The 12,412-nt window shown below is 41.5% G+C and overlaps 1 pseudogene; it reads right to left on the minus strand.

Annotated features, from left to right (window-relative positions):
• Positions 1-4,200: 4,200 nt before the first annotated feature.
• Positions 4,201-12,412, minus strand: part of LOC127531942 (NACHT, LRR and PYD domains-containing protein 3-like) — a 130,972-nt pseudogene continuing 122,760 nt past the window's right edge.

The following is a 12,412-nucleotide window of genomic DNA, read 5'->3' on the forward strand; positions in this document are numbered from 1 at the left end:
GCAAACTGGAAATATATTCAGCCCTAAACAGAAAATACATGGTGGCAGAATACCTGAGCACCGTGACCGACCCACAGCTCAGGAGATCCTTGACCAGGTACAGGCTCAGCGAGCACAACCTGGCCATCGAGAGAGGCCGGCACAGACAGACCTGGACCCCCCGAGAGGACAGACTGTGCCCCCACTGCACACAGGGTCAGGTGGAGACCGAACTGCACTTCCTGACCGCCTGCCCCCTGTACCAGGACCTCAGGGACACCTACTTCCCCCTCATCACACACACACACACCGACTTTCAGAGCATACCTAACATGCTCAAACTGCCATACCTGCTCGGGGAAGTACGGCAGTGTGCAAACACGGCAGCCAGATTCGTACACGGCTGTGACGGAAAAAGGACTGAAAAACTGAAACCTCCATGAACACTTTACAGCCCTACTGCACACTTGTACTCTCAGCACTTAGAAAGTACAAAGAGACTACCGGTATATATTTTATTCTTTTTAATTTTATTCTTATTTTATAGTATTTGCACTACTGTCTTGCACTGTTTTGCACCCCAGTGAAGTGTGTTAAGCTGTTTATTTTGTGTGCTTATTTTATGTAATGCTTTGACAATGCGAATGTGTTTGTCATGCCAATAAAGCCTCTTTGAATTGAATTGAATTGAGTACAGGGGCCCCTCTCAGCTTTTATAGTGGGTGGGCGTGTTCCGATTGGCCCACAGCTCAGCGCTACCTGAGAGGACACAAAATGTCCTTAAACAGGACTCATCCTGCTACACTAGCATGTCCCAGTGCACAAACACAAAGCTAGCTGGCCTCATTTTAAAGACATGAAGGTTGAAGTGAAGCAGAGCTCCTGGCAGCCACACTTTGGACAAAATGCAGGAAAAGAAAAAGAAAAGTGGGAGAAACATGGAGCTCTGAGCAGCACAACTTTCTGACATCTACAAACGCTCCCTCAGAGTTGCTTTGACCCTCGTGTCGTCCTGAGGCTCAGATTGACCCGTTTGAAAGTTTAAAATGTGGAGAAAAATATAGATTTCACAGTGAAACTTCTGATGTCCACATTTTAACATTTCTGGGGAATTTTTGAACATTTTTTGGTGGAAAAAAGAAATGTTTCTAAAGAACATTCACATAAAATCAACCAAAATCCAGTAAATTCTCTGGATTTTGGTTGATTTTTATGTGAATGTTCTTAAAGAAAATATCAGAAGTTTTACTGATAAATACGGAATCACTTTAGATATTTTTAGGATTTTTTGGAAGATTTTTACTCATTTTTTGAAAATATAAGAATTTTTTTGCCAAATTAAGGGGATTTCTCTTTTTTTAAATAAAACTTTTAAGGAATTATTGTAATTTTCTTCCTGAAGGTTTTACACATTTTCAGAATTTTGGTGAATTTTTTTTTGCTGAATTTCTGGATTTTTTTCAGAGCAGGAAACAATATTTTTGGTGAATGAAGTCAACAGGAGGGTTAAAGTCAGACGATGCCGTTGGTTCTTCTGGAAGTAAATGTGAATTTTTCCAACATAAAGTGAGAGAAAACTCAGTAGATTGTGGTCAAAGAATGTGTCAGAAAGCAAAAGAATGAGAAAGACAGTTGATGAATGATATGAATGAGTGTTGTAAAATGAATGTGTTCTCTGATAGGAAGAAAGAAGAAGTGATTGGGTTCCAATCTAAAGGAGATGAATTGGATTGGAATAAAGCACCAGGTGCATTTCTAGCATCCAGAGCTAAATGGATGGAAGATGGGGAGAAAAACAGTTCCTATTTCAGTGGATTAGAGAGAAATGCAATCAGCCTCTAAATGTTGATGATCAAACTGGGAGCAATCCAGAAGAAAGAGCAGATGAAAGATTTAGATTCTATCAGCATTTACATTCAGCAGCTTTTTCTTTCAAAGTCAAAGCATTTCTTCCTCAGACTGACTTTAAAAGCACGTGTTTGGAGAGATTGATAGAGCTGGAATGAAAATGTCTTTGGGGAAATCAGCGGCTCCAGATGGACTTACAACCAACTTTGATCCGTTTTTCTGGGCTGATATTAGAGAATGACTGTTTGAAGCATTCAAAGAAGCTTTCAATCAGGGAGTCACACTCATTTTAGTTCAGGTTCCACATTTAGCCCAGTTTGATCTCAAGTGGGCCGGACCGCTTTTTACTACAGGATCAAAACCACAAAAGTCAGATTAAAAAAGACAAAAAATGAGACAAAAACCAGACAAAATATTGTGAAAATGAGACACAAAATGTTAAAAATAGAGACAAACGACACGAAATTAAAAAAGAGGCAAAAAACTAGACAAACAAGTTACAAAGCAGCAAAAAATGGATAAACAACAAAAACGAGACAAAAACACACAAAACGGCACACAAAACAATGAATAAAGCAAAACACAAAATGACAGTAATGAGAAAAAACACAAGCGAGACAAAAAGGAAACACAACACAACAAAACAAGAAACAAAACATGAGATGAACGACAAGTCAGACAAAAAAAGGCAAAAAACAACAAAAAATTGACAAAATATCACAAAAATGAGACACAAAACGACAAAAGAACAATCTAGTATTTGACTTTGTGATCATGGTCTAGAAATGATTTTAAATGGATACTTTGACTCATTTACGATCTGCAGTTCATGTCTTCTCTGGAATTGTGACACTTTGATGATGATTGATGGATTGTGCTCATTTGGTAGAGGATGCTGCTTTTACACTCTTTCTACATTCATTGAAAGCTTCTGACAAGCTTCAACACCACTTTGACATTCACTGCATTATTTTGGATTGAAAATTCATTCATATGCTCTCAATGTTGTCCAGCAGTATTCCTTCAATGTGGAACTACTAGAAGATGAGATGTTAACAGGAGCAAACACCAAGGAGACCCATCAGTCCTCTGCTGTTTATTATTAGCTCTGGATATCAACCCTCCTGTTGGCTTCATTTACGGCACCAAAAAACAGGAAAAAAATCCAGAAATTCAGCAAAAAAATTCACCAAATTTATGAAAATGTGCAAAAACCTTCAGGAAGAAAATTCCAATAATTCCTTAAAAGTTTTATTTAAAAAATCTCAACAAAATCCCCCTAATTTGACAAGAAAATTCTTGTAAATATTTTCAAAAAATGAGTACAAATCTTCCATAAAAATCCTAAAAATATCTAAAGTGATTCCATATTTATCAGTAAAACTTCTGATATTTTCTTTAAGAACATTCACATAAAAATCAACCAAAATCCAGAGAATTTACTGGATTTTGCTTGATTTTTATGTGAATGTTCTTTAGAAACATTTCTTCTTTTTCCACCAAAAAATGTTCAAAAATGTTAAAATGTGGACATCAGAAGTTTCACTGTGAAAATATTTATTATTTTCCACATTTTCAAACTTTAAAACGACACGAGGGTTAAAATAATGAAACTCTAAAAGCATTGAATAACGACACAGTCAGCAGATGATCCAACATTATTTTAAAGCTGTGTGTATTTTCCAGAAGCCTCAGGGTTTGATTGAAACTAAATGTGAGATCTGATCCATTCACCAGAAAACACAAACTTTACTTCAGAATATTCCAGTAAAAATGAGCTGAAACATTTGGGAGAAACTATCAGTAAAATATGATGAACAGGGAAACTTCTAACATTCTGATTGTTGGAAATCAAATCTAAAATCCTTGAAGATCTGCTTCCAAAGGAATCTTTCATATTTGGTAGAATATTGAGGACAGAAATGGAAGGATTTCAGGATGAATTTTTCCAGCAGATTCTTGATTTGTTTCACATGGATGGATGAAGAAAATCTGTGTTCCATGTTGAGTAGAATAAAGCAGATGAATAATAACCAGCTGATATGTGTGTTTGTAATGAAAAACTCAGAGTCAGGATTTTTAGCCACAGCCCTTTATTCTTCTCCATCACACACAAGATGAAGGAAGTTCTCATTTCATCACTTGAACAGGACTTAAAGACTCAAATCAGGATCAAGTGTGGCTGCACAAAAAGCTGATTTTCACTGGACAATAATGTGTGAAAGTCTGTCAGCAGTTTGGAGATTCACTGCTTCCTCTCTCAGTTCACACTTTGTGCAGCTCAAATGCTTTTAGTTCAAGTGAGAGTCAGAGGAACACCACATCCTGATTTTCACTCTCAACATTTGACTGGACGCAAACACCACATTTGGCTCCTGGAATAATCACAACTTCCATCTTTGAAGAGGAACAAGTTTACAAGGAATCATTTAGAAGGATTTGACAAAGAAACACATTTAATCCATGAATGTGAAAACATGTTTGTGAGGGACAGAGTCATGGAGAGACTCAACTATCTGTTCAACACTGTTTCTGTACCAGGAGGAGACTCTGGAGACTCAACTCAGCACACAAACACTGAGGAACCAGGATAGAACCCAAATCCAGGATAGAGAGGTTGAGTGAATGTGGTGTTGAAGGTGTGGAGGTGGATCAGAGAGTCAGAGGAGACTCTGTAGAAGGACAGAGTTCCAGCAGGAACGTCCACATAAACTGAAACTCTGTCAGAGACTGAGGAGGACCTGATGGATGTTTTTCTGTAATTGTGTCTGACATAGTAACCATCATCATCAGAGCAGAACAGACTCCAGGACTGATCATTAAATCCAAACACACACTCAAGACTGTTTCCTTTCCTTCTGATTCCTCTGTAACTCGCTGATAGATAAACCCTTCCTCTCCACTCCACCTCCCAGTAACAGCGACCAGTCAGACCAGTTCCACACAGCAGCTGAGGACAACGGTTAAACCTGTCTGGATGATCAGGATACGACTGATGCTCCTTCACTAATGTCACCTTCCTGCTGTTGTCAGACAGTTTGAGGTTTCTGTGTACTGCGTTTGTGTCGACTGTGAGTTGACAGGAATCTGATGGAGGGAACAAACACAACACAGCTGCAGTTATTGATGGATCATGTGATCAGTATTAAAGCTTTGATGATGACCTCAGAGATGTGACACTTTGAAGATACTTGAATGTGCTGCTTTGTTTCCATCAGTCCATTAAAACACACTTACACTTCCTCAGACCTGGTGTCAACCATCGGACTCCAGCAGGCGTCACCCTGAAAGGAGGAGGACGGTCAGAGCAGCAGAGACTCTTTCAGCAGCACACATGGACGTTACATGGCTCTCACACTGTTCCACTGACAAAGGACCAGTCCAACATGGAGACACAGACACCTGAATGCAGCATCTCTAAAGTCCTGTCCTGTGCTTGTCACGTTCCAGCTCAGTTTACACTCATTATTCAGCTTTACTCATTTATGCTTCCTCTGTTCATGGAGCTAGGCTAACAGTTCACTCTGCTTTCTGTCTTTGAGCTACGCTTGGCTAACAATTCACCCTGCTTCCTATCATTGAGCTAAGCTAGGCTAACAGTTTCCCTCTGCTCTCAGCATTAATGCTAAGCTAGGCTAACAGGTTCCCTCTGCTCTTAGCATTAATGCTAAGCTAGGCTAGTCATGGTGTGTAGCTGAGCTAACTGTTCTTTTGCTTCATTCTTGGTGTTTCTCTCTTCCACTGATTCTCAGGTGTTTTCTATTCAGCCCCTCAGGAACAAGGAAACATTTAGCCCCCCCCTACCCTCCGCCACTAGAAATAGCATCATTAGTCTAGAAATTATTACAAGTACACTTCTGTACATGAAGGAAAACTAAAAACAAAGAAAAAGAAAAACCTAGATCCACTTCCAACAAAGAACAACTTTATGAACTTTTTTAAGTTTAAAATGCATCAATTAGCCTTAAAGTCAACAAATTTAATCCTTCTGGAAACTCTAAACATTTTAACCGACTAACTGATCCATTTGATGGTGAAAAATAGCCTGAAATATAATCAATAAATCATCAATCAAAGTGATCAGCATCATTCCCTCAGGAGCTCAACACAGAAACACTTCCACTGACTGAGCTGATTTTTAATCAGAATGATGAAGTCAGGATTAACGGCTACAATGAGCTCGTTTTTAACCAACAACTTCTCAAAGCGTGTTTGAAGCGTGACGCTGCAACTCTCAGCTCCTGCTCAGTGTTTAGGAGGATCTGGACCAGGGGCCTCATTTATAAAGCTTGCGTACGCACAAAACAGGGCTAGAAAGTGGCATACGCCACTTTCTATGCAAAGGTTGTGATTTATAAAAACAAACTTGGCGTGAGAATGTGCGCACCGGTGCGCCAACCTTGATTCTTGATGCTTGCGTACGAGAAAGTGGCGTAAATCACAAACTTTGCGTAGAAAGTTCCAGGTAAAGGGCCTACCTGAGGGACACATTTGGATGCTAAATGAAGTAAATGTGCAGCTTGAAGGGAAAGATAAACTCCTCCCTCAGGTCACAGACTAGATGAATTGTTTAGTGGAAAGCTAGCGATGTGGGGCAGCCACTGGATGGAGGAGATACTGACTGATTGGAGAACCTGCAGGAATTTGTAGAAAGCAGCGGTGATGATGCCACCTCAGTGATTCCATGTATGAAGCAGCTTATTTCGTGAGTGATGGGATTCTTTAAGAAGTAGTTCGCTGAAAACAGTTCCCAGTATGAGTGGCTGAGAGATCCTTCCAGTGCTCCCACTGGTTCCAGCTCTGCAGAGGAGGAGCAGCTCATCAACGTGACGTCTGAGGTTCACATCTCAGACTCTGAGTGAATTGTGTCTGAGTGTAGAGAGGCAGAATCCACTCTGAGGGCTGTGGACGTTCTTCTGCTGATCTTTGAGAGACAACTTCTCTGCTGGTGGAGACCAGGGGCCTCATTTATAAAACATTGCGTAGGATCCATACAAAAGTTTGCGTACGCCGAAAATCTGAAATGGGCGTATGCCCTTCGCCCCTGATTTATAAAACTGTGCGTAAGCACAGCTGCACGCAATTTCTTGATAAATCACACACCAGTTGGAAGATTGCACAGGTGGATCCACCTCGCATTCCGCCCACAACACACCCACATTTTACCATGAATGGTCAAAGTAACTCATGAATGTATCTGTATATAAATGAGCTGCTGATCCACGGCATTTTATGCAGCGCCAGCCTGCAGTCTTTTCCCTACACTGCTGTGCGTCAGGATGAATGAATCGTGTTGACCCAGGCCACCCTGCCACTAAATTTGTTATGATCATGTCCGATGTACAAATAATTTGTACACTGACTGAATGTACATTTTTTCGGTTCACATAGACAAATCATTTTCACTCGGGGGTTGTGGTGTGACGCATGTGGGCCTGCGTGCCTGAGTGCCTGTACAGGGCTGATTAATGGTTGGACGCTCATCCCATTCGGCCGCATATGGATAAATAAACAAAATTCTTTACTTTTTTTGCCTTTTTACTGTGATAGTTGCAGTGAAGAGTGACAGGAAATGGGGAGAAGAGTAGGGGGAAGACATGCATAAAAGTGCCGCGGGCAGGAATCGAACCCAGGCTGCTGGGTCAGAGACTACCCCTGTAAATGAGTCTCATGCTTTACCCAATGAGCTATACAAGCACGAAGTGAATGGTAATCAAAATTATTTAATAAAGATGTGGACCGGCCCTTCAGACAAACAACCGAATTAAATAACGTTCAATCCGCCCCTGTTGATATATGAACATAGTTCTGCAAATACAGTCGTAGGCCGAATGGCGCACTATAGGAACATCTACAACAATGAGGGTTTATGATTATCCGGCTCTACAAGTCTAATATGTGATAACAATAAAGGTTTGAGATCAATCTGGTTTCAATTCACCACTTCACCCTCCGGCACTGCCGTTCCCTCTGTCTCCAAAATGTGCTTAAGCAAGCATCAAAGTTGGCGCACCGGTGCGCACATTCTCATGCCAAGTTTGTTTTTAGAAATCACAACGTACGCCACTTTCTAGGCAAAGGTTGTGATTTACGCCGCTTTCTAGCCCTGTTTTGTGCGTAAGCAAGCATCAAGGTTGGCGCACAGTCTCACACCAAGTTTGTTTTCATAAATCATAACCTTTGTGTAGAAAGTGGCGTACGCCACTTTCTAGCCCTGTTTTGTGCGTACGCAATCTTTATGAGGCCCCTGCTCTTTAGAAAACTGACTCCAGTCAGAATCTCCCTTCATCCAGAGGAAAGCTGCCTTGATGCCAGAGCTTCTCTGTGGACCACAGCACTATTTAAGAAGCACTGAGCTAGGCTAAAAGGTTCCTGTCTGTCTGTACCTGAGAGTGTCTGTCTGTACCTGAGAGTTTCCAGTCTACAGTGAGGATCCTCCACTTTAGCTCTCAGCATCTTCTCTCCCGAGTCTCCTGGATGGTTGTAGCTCAGGTCCAGCTCTCTCAGATTTGAGGTCTTCAAGCTCAGAGCTGAGGCCAGAGAAGCACAGCCTTCCTCTGTGACCAGACAGCCTGACAGCCTGCACACACAAAACAACACAAACCTGATGGACAACACTTGGATGGATCTTTCTCTCTCTTTTCTTCTTTTTCTTTCAGATACATTTTGCTGCACATTTCATGCATCTCAAGCAAATCAACAATCTCAACAATGATTAGTGGGATTTAATCATGTCAAAAATAAACCCTGACAAAGTCCCGCACAAGTTCAGTAAAAGTTCATTTGATGAATCCCATCAGCAGAAATGATTGTACTCAGGTTAGCTGTTTATCCACTGATAGAAATCTCATCAGTTTCAAAGTGTGAGTCCTGACCTGAGAGCTTCCAGTTTACAGTGTGGACTCTCCAGTCCAGCAGAAAGACTCTCCACTCCTGAATCCTGCAGGTTGTTGTTACTCAGGTCCAGCTCTGTCACACTGGAGGACTGGGAGCTGAGGACCGAGGACAGAGCTCCACAGCTTCTCTCTGACAGATTACAGTTATTAAGTCTGAAGACACAAAGACAAGAAAAGAAGTAAAACATTAAGTTCAGTATTTTCTGTCCTGTTAAAAAAACAGCAGTGAATTTAACAACAAATACATCCCACTATGTCCAGAATACAGCAGTGCTGAGGACAGTCCTCTGAAATATTATTTAAAAGTCAAAATAATCCAAGTGTAGCACATTACAGTAATCAGATTAGCTCTCTGGTTCCATTTCCTCCCCTGGTAGGATTCAGAACCACATTGCTAACTAAAATGTCCTTACTCCCAGACAATAAGAGCTCTGTCCTCACCTTGGTGCATTTAAACTCCTCTGTTAGATTGGATACTGGCAGCTGAAGTTTCCCTTTCCCATACAAAGCTACACTGCTTCAGCACCTGGGAACACCCAACCATTTCCAAATTTAAGAACTTAACTCGCCTTTCCATTTTCTCTGCAGTGGATAATGGAATTTCACAAATGGACACTGGCCTCATTAATCTCGGATATAAGCCATACTGCAAGCTCCACAACCTCAGTTTTCCTGGGAGCCCCGATTTATCGATTTGTTCCCATGAAACCTCTTGGGCTTGGCTGGATGCGACAAAAAAACAGATGTTATTGGTTCAGGGATTTATTGCTTAGTGGTAAATGGAACATAAAAATGACAATACAGAACACAAAACTGGTGAGTGTTGCTAAATCAAATAACAGAATTTAACAAAACCAAGGCTAACAGAGTTCTCAAATTATCTAAACCCCAAACAAAACAACGAAACTCCCTAGCCAACCTTAAATACAGAAACAACACCCACCATAACTAATAAAAACTAATACAATTGAGCACTAAACAATATAAACAAAGCCAGTGCCTCACACTCCCACATTGAACACACAGGTCACAAATACTCAGAACCAAATGGCTTCTTCCCTAAGTTGGCAATTGCTACCTGGAGCCCCAGGCTCCACACCAAAGGAGCAGCCAACAACAGAAGACCGAAGTGTCTGTGGTACCCACCAACCCAGCCACCATACCTACAGATCACATCACGCCACATTAAAACCAGCAATATGATATACAGAGAGGCACCAGGGTGGACTGGTCACAGATACCAGCCACCCCAACTAACAGCATGGTTGCAGGTACACAGCCTACAGGTGTGGCAGTGGCTGTGTCTGGTTGGTCAGAGGTGGAGGGGAGATGGAGGGTGGCCCAATCAGGAAGGTCGGGAGGCGAGGAGAACAGGGCTGCAATGTCGGTTGTCATCTCCAGAGTCATCAGTGGGAATGGCTGGCAGCTGGGGTGCTGGAGAGACTCAAACAGCCACAGCTGAACCCACACATGCAATTTCCCCACAAAAAGGCCCAACACAAACCACCCAGAAACTAGACGGGACATCAGGACTGCTGGCCGTAACACCATTCTATCCAGCCCCTCTGCAACATCCTTTTTAAATTGTACAACTTGTTCCTCATCATTGAGGTCCACATTATACCACCTTCCTAAGCTCTTCACTGACTTCTCCCTAATGGGAGGAATTTCCTCACCATCTATGGAAAACTTCTTATCACTTACTTTCCCTCTGTATAATGAAATACTCCTCGATTTACTAGACTTGACTCTCATACTAGCCCATCTGAGATTCCTATTTATTGTATCTAACAACCTCTTTGTACATTTACTGTTGTAGTTATCAGTGTCATATGATCCATAGAAGCTCTAACTGGTGGAAGACTCATTCCATTCTGCCGTCTCTCTCCTCCTACAACCCACTTGGAAGCCCTGATCATTAACTCCATAGCCATTGTGAAAGCTAACAGTGAAACTTTACAACCTGCCATAATACCAACCTCCAATCTTTGCCAGCCTGTTGGAAAATCTTCTGTACTTGCACATAATCTGATGTCCTGGAAATATGCTTTCATCAGGTTACCAACCATCTCTGGCACCTTAAAGTACTGAAAGGAACTCCAAATAAGGCATTAGCCAGATCTAAAAACACAACATTCAAGTCTCTCCTCGCCCTCTTAGCTGTCTGAATCTGATGCTAAATCATGCTATTCTGCTCCAAGCATCCACAAAATTCTGGTATCCCTGCCTTCTGCACTGTAGAATCAATCAGATCATTCCTCACTAAGTAACTAGCCAACCTCTGAGCTACAATACTGAAGAAAATCTTTCCCTCAACATTTAGGAGAGAAACCATCCAAAAGTGGCTGAGGTCTGATGAATCCTTCTCCTTAGAGATGAAAACACCTCCTGTCCTACGCCATGCTCTTGAATAATACTGTGTTTCTCCCAGACTATTCTCAGATGTCTCCACAGTATTTTATAGATACCAGGTGAACTCTTGTAGACCCTGTAGGGAACTCCATTAGGCCCTGAGGACAACAAAGCCTTTGCTTGCCTGACCACCTCCACAACTTCTCTCCATCTCAGTAGACTAACATCCATCTCCTGACACATTTCCCCCAATGGTGGCATGTCAGGAGGAAGACCTATGTTCCTATTCTCCTCTGAATCTGAATACGTCAACCTCAAATACTCTTCAACCTCTGACTTTGCTGTCTTAAGTTGTTCTCCTTTTTCCTGATTAAACATGTCCTTCACAAACTTAAGAGTTCCTAAAAGATGCTAACCTTGCAAATTATTTCTTCTTTCTCTTCTCCCTAAGGTGTTCTGCCCTTCTGAGTACTGCTAACCTGCTTCTCAGTTCCTCCTGCAACACATTAATTTCCTCCTTTTCTTCTTCTAATGCCTTCCTCCACTGCTTCCTTAATTGCTTCCTTTCCTTTACTAGTCTGTCTGTTTCTCTTTAGTGCCTAGACCTTCCTACCTGCACCCTCTCACCTCTGCTGTTAGCAAGAATCCCAAATCTCTCCAGACCATAAGAGTAGATCAAGATGATCTGAACTAAAGATCCCTTTGATCTCAGTGAAGACAGAAGACAACACTGCTTCAGTGTCTGTTGGGGCTCCAACGGTGAGAAGGAATTGGACCTGAACCTCAAATAAGAATGTAAACAATAGTCCAACTGTCCACCAACTGAACTGCATTGAGTTCAGTCATTGAACAAACTCAACATTCTACAGTTTCATTTCGCAGACGCTTTTATCCAAAGAGATGAGCATCTGAGAGTAGAAACAACAAATGAAAGGATCTAGTCAGGAGAAAACAACCTGGAGAAGATCCATAAAACAAGTTCAAGTGTGAACATGAAATGATTGTTCTGGTGTTTCCTTCTCATCAATGTCTATTTGAAACATTTTATTTTGTCAAACAGTGGAAACTAAAACAGAACCTCTAAACAGGACTTCACAGGTTCTTACAGGTTCTGGTTCTGTGATGCAGGTTTCAGGTTGTTCAGTTCCTGTAGTGGAAGAGGCCTCATTAAGAGAAACTAGTGCTAAAGGTCAGCAACACAACTGATCTGAGTCATATAAATACAGAAAACCTCCCACCTCAGCTGTTCTGCTCATCATGAATAAAAACACATTTTAACGCTTTAAAGTACAGGCAATTTCCGCCCGAAATTTCTACTGAAGATCTACAGAAAGTAA

Source organism: Acanthochromis polyacanthus, chromosome 22 (genome assembly GCF_021347895.1).
Source record: "Acanthochromis polyacanthus isolate Apoly-LR-REF ecotype Palm Island chromosome 22, KAUST_Apoly_ChrSc, whole genome shotgun sequence".
NCBI classification, from domain to species: Eukaryota; Metazoa; Chordata; class Actinopteri; family Pomacentridae; genus Acanthochromis; species Acanthochromis polyacanthus.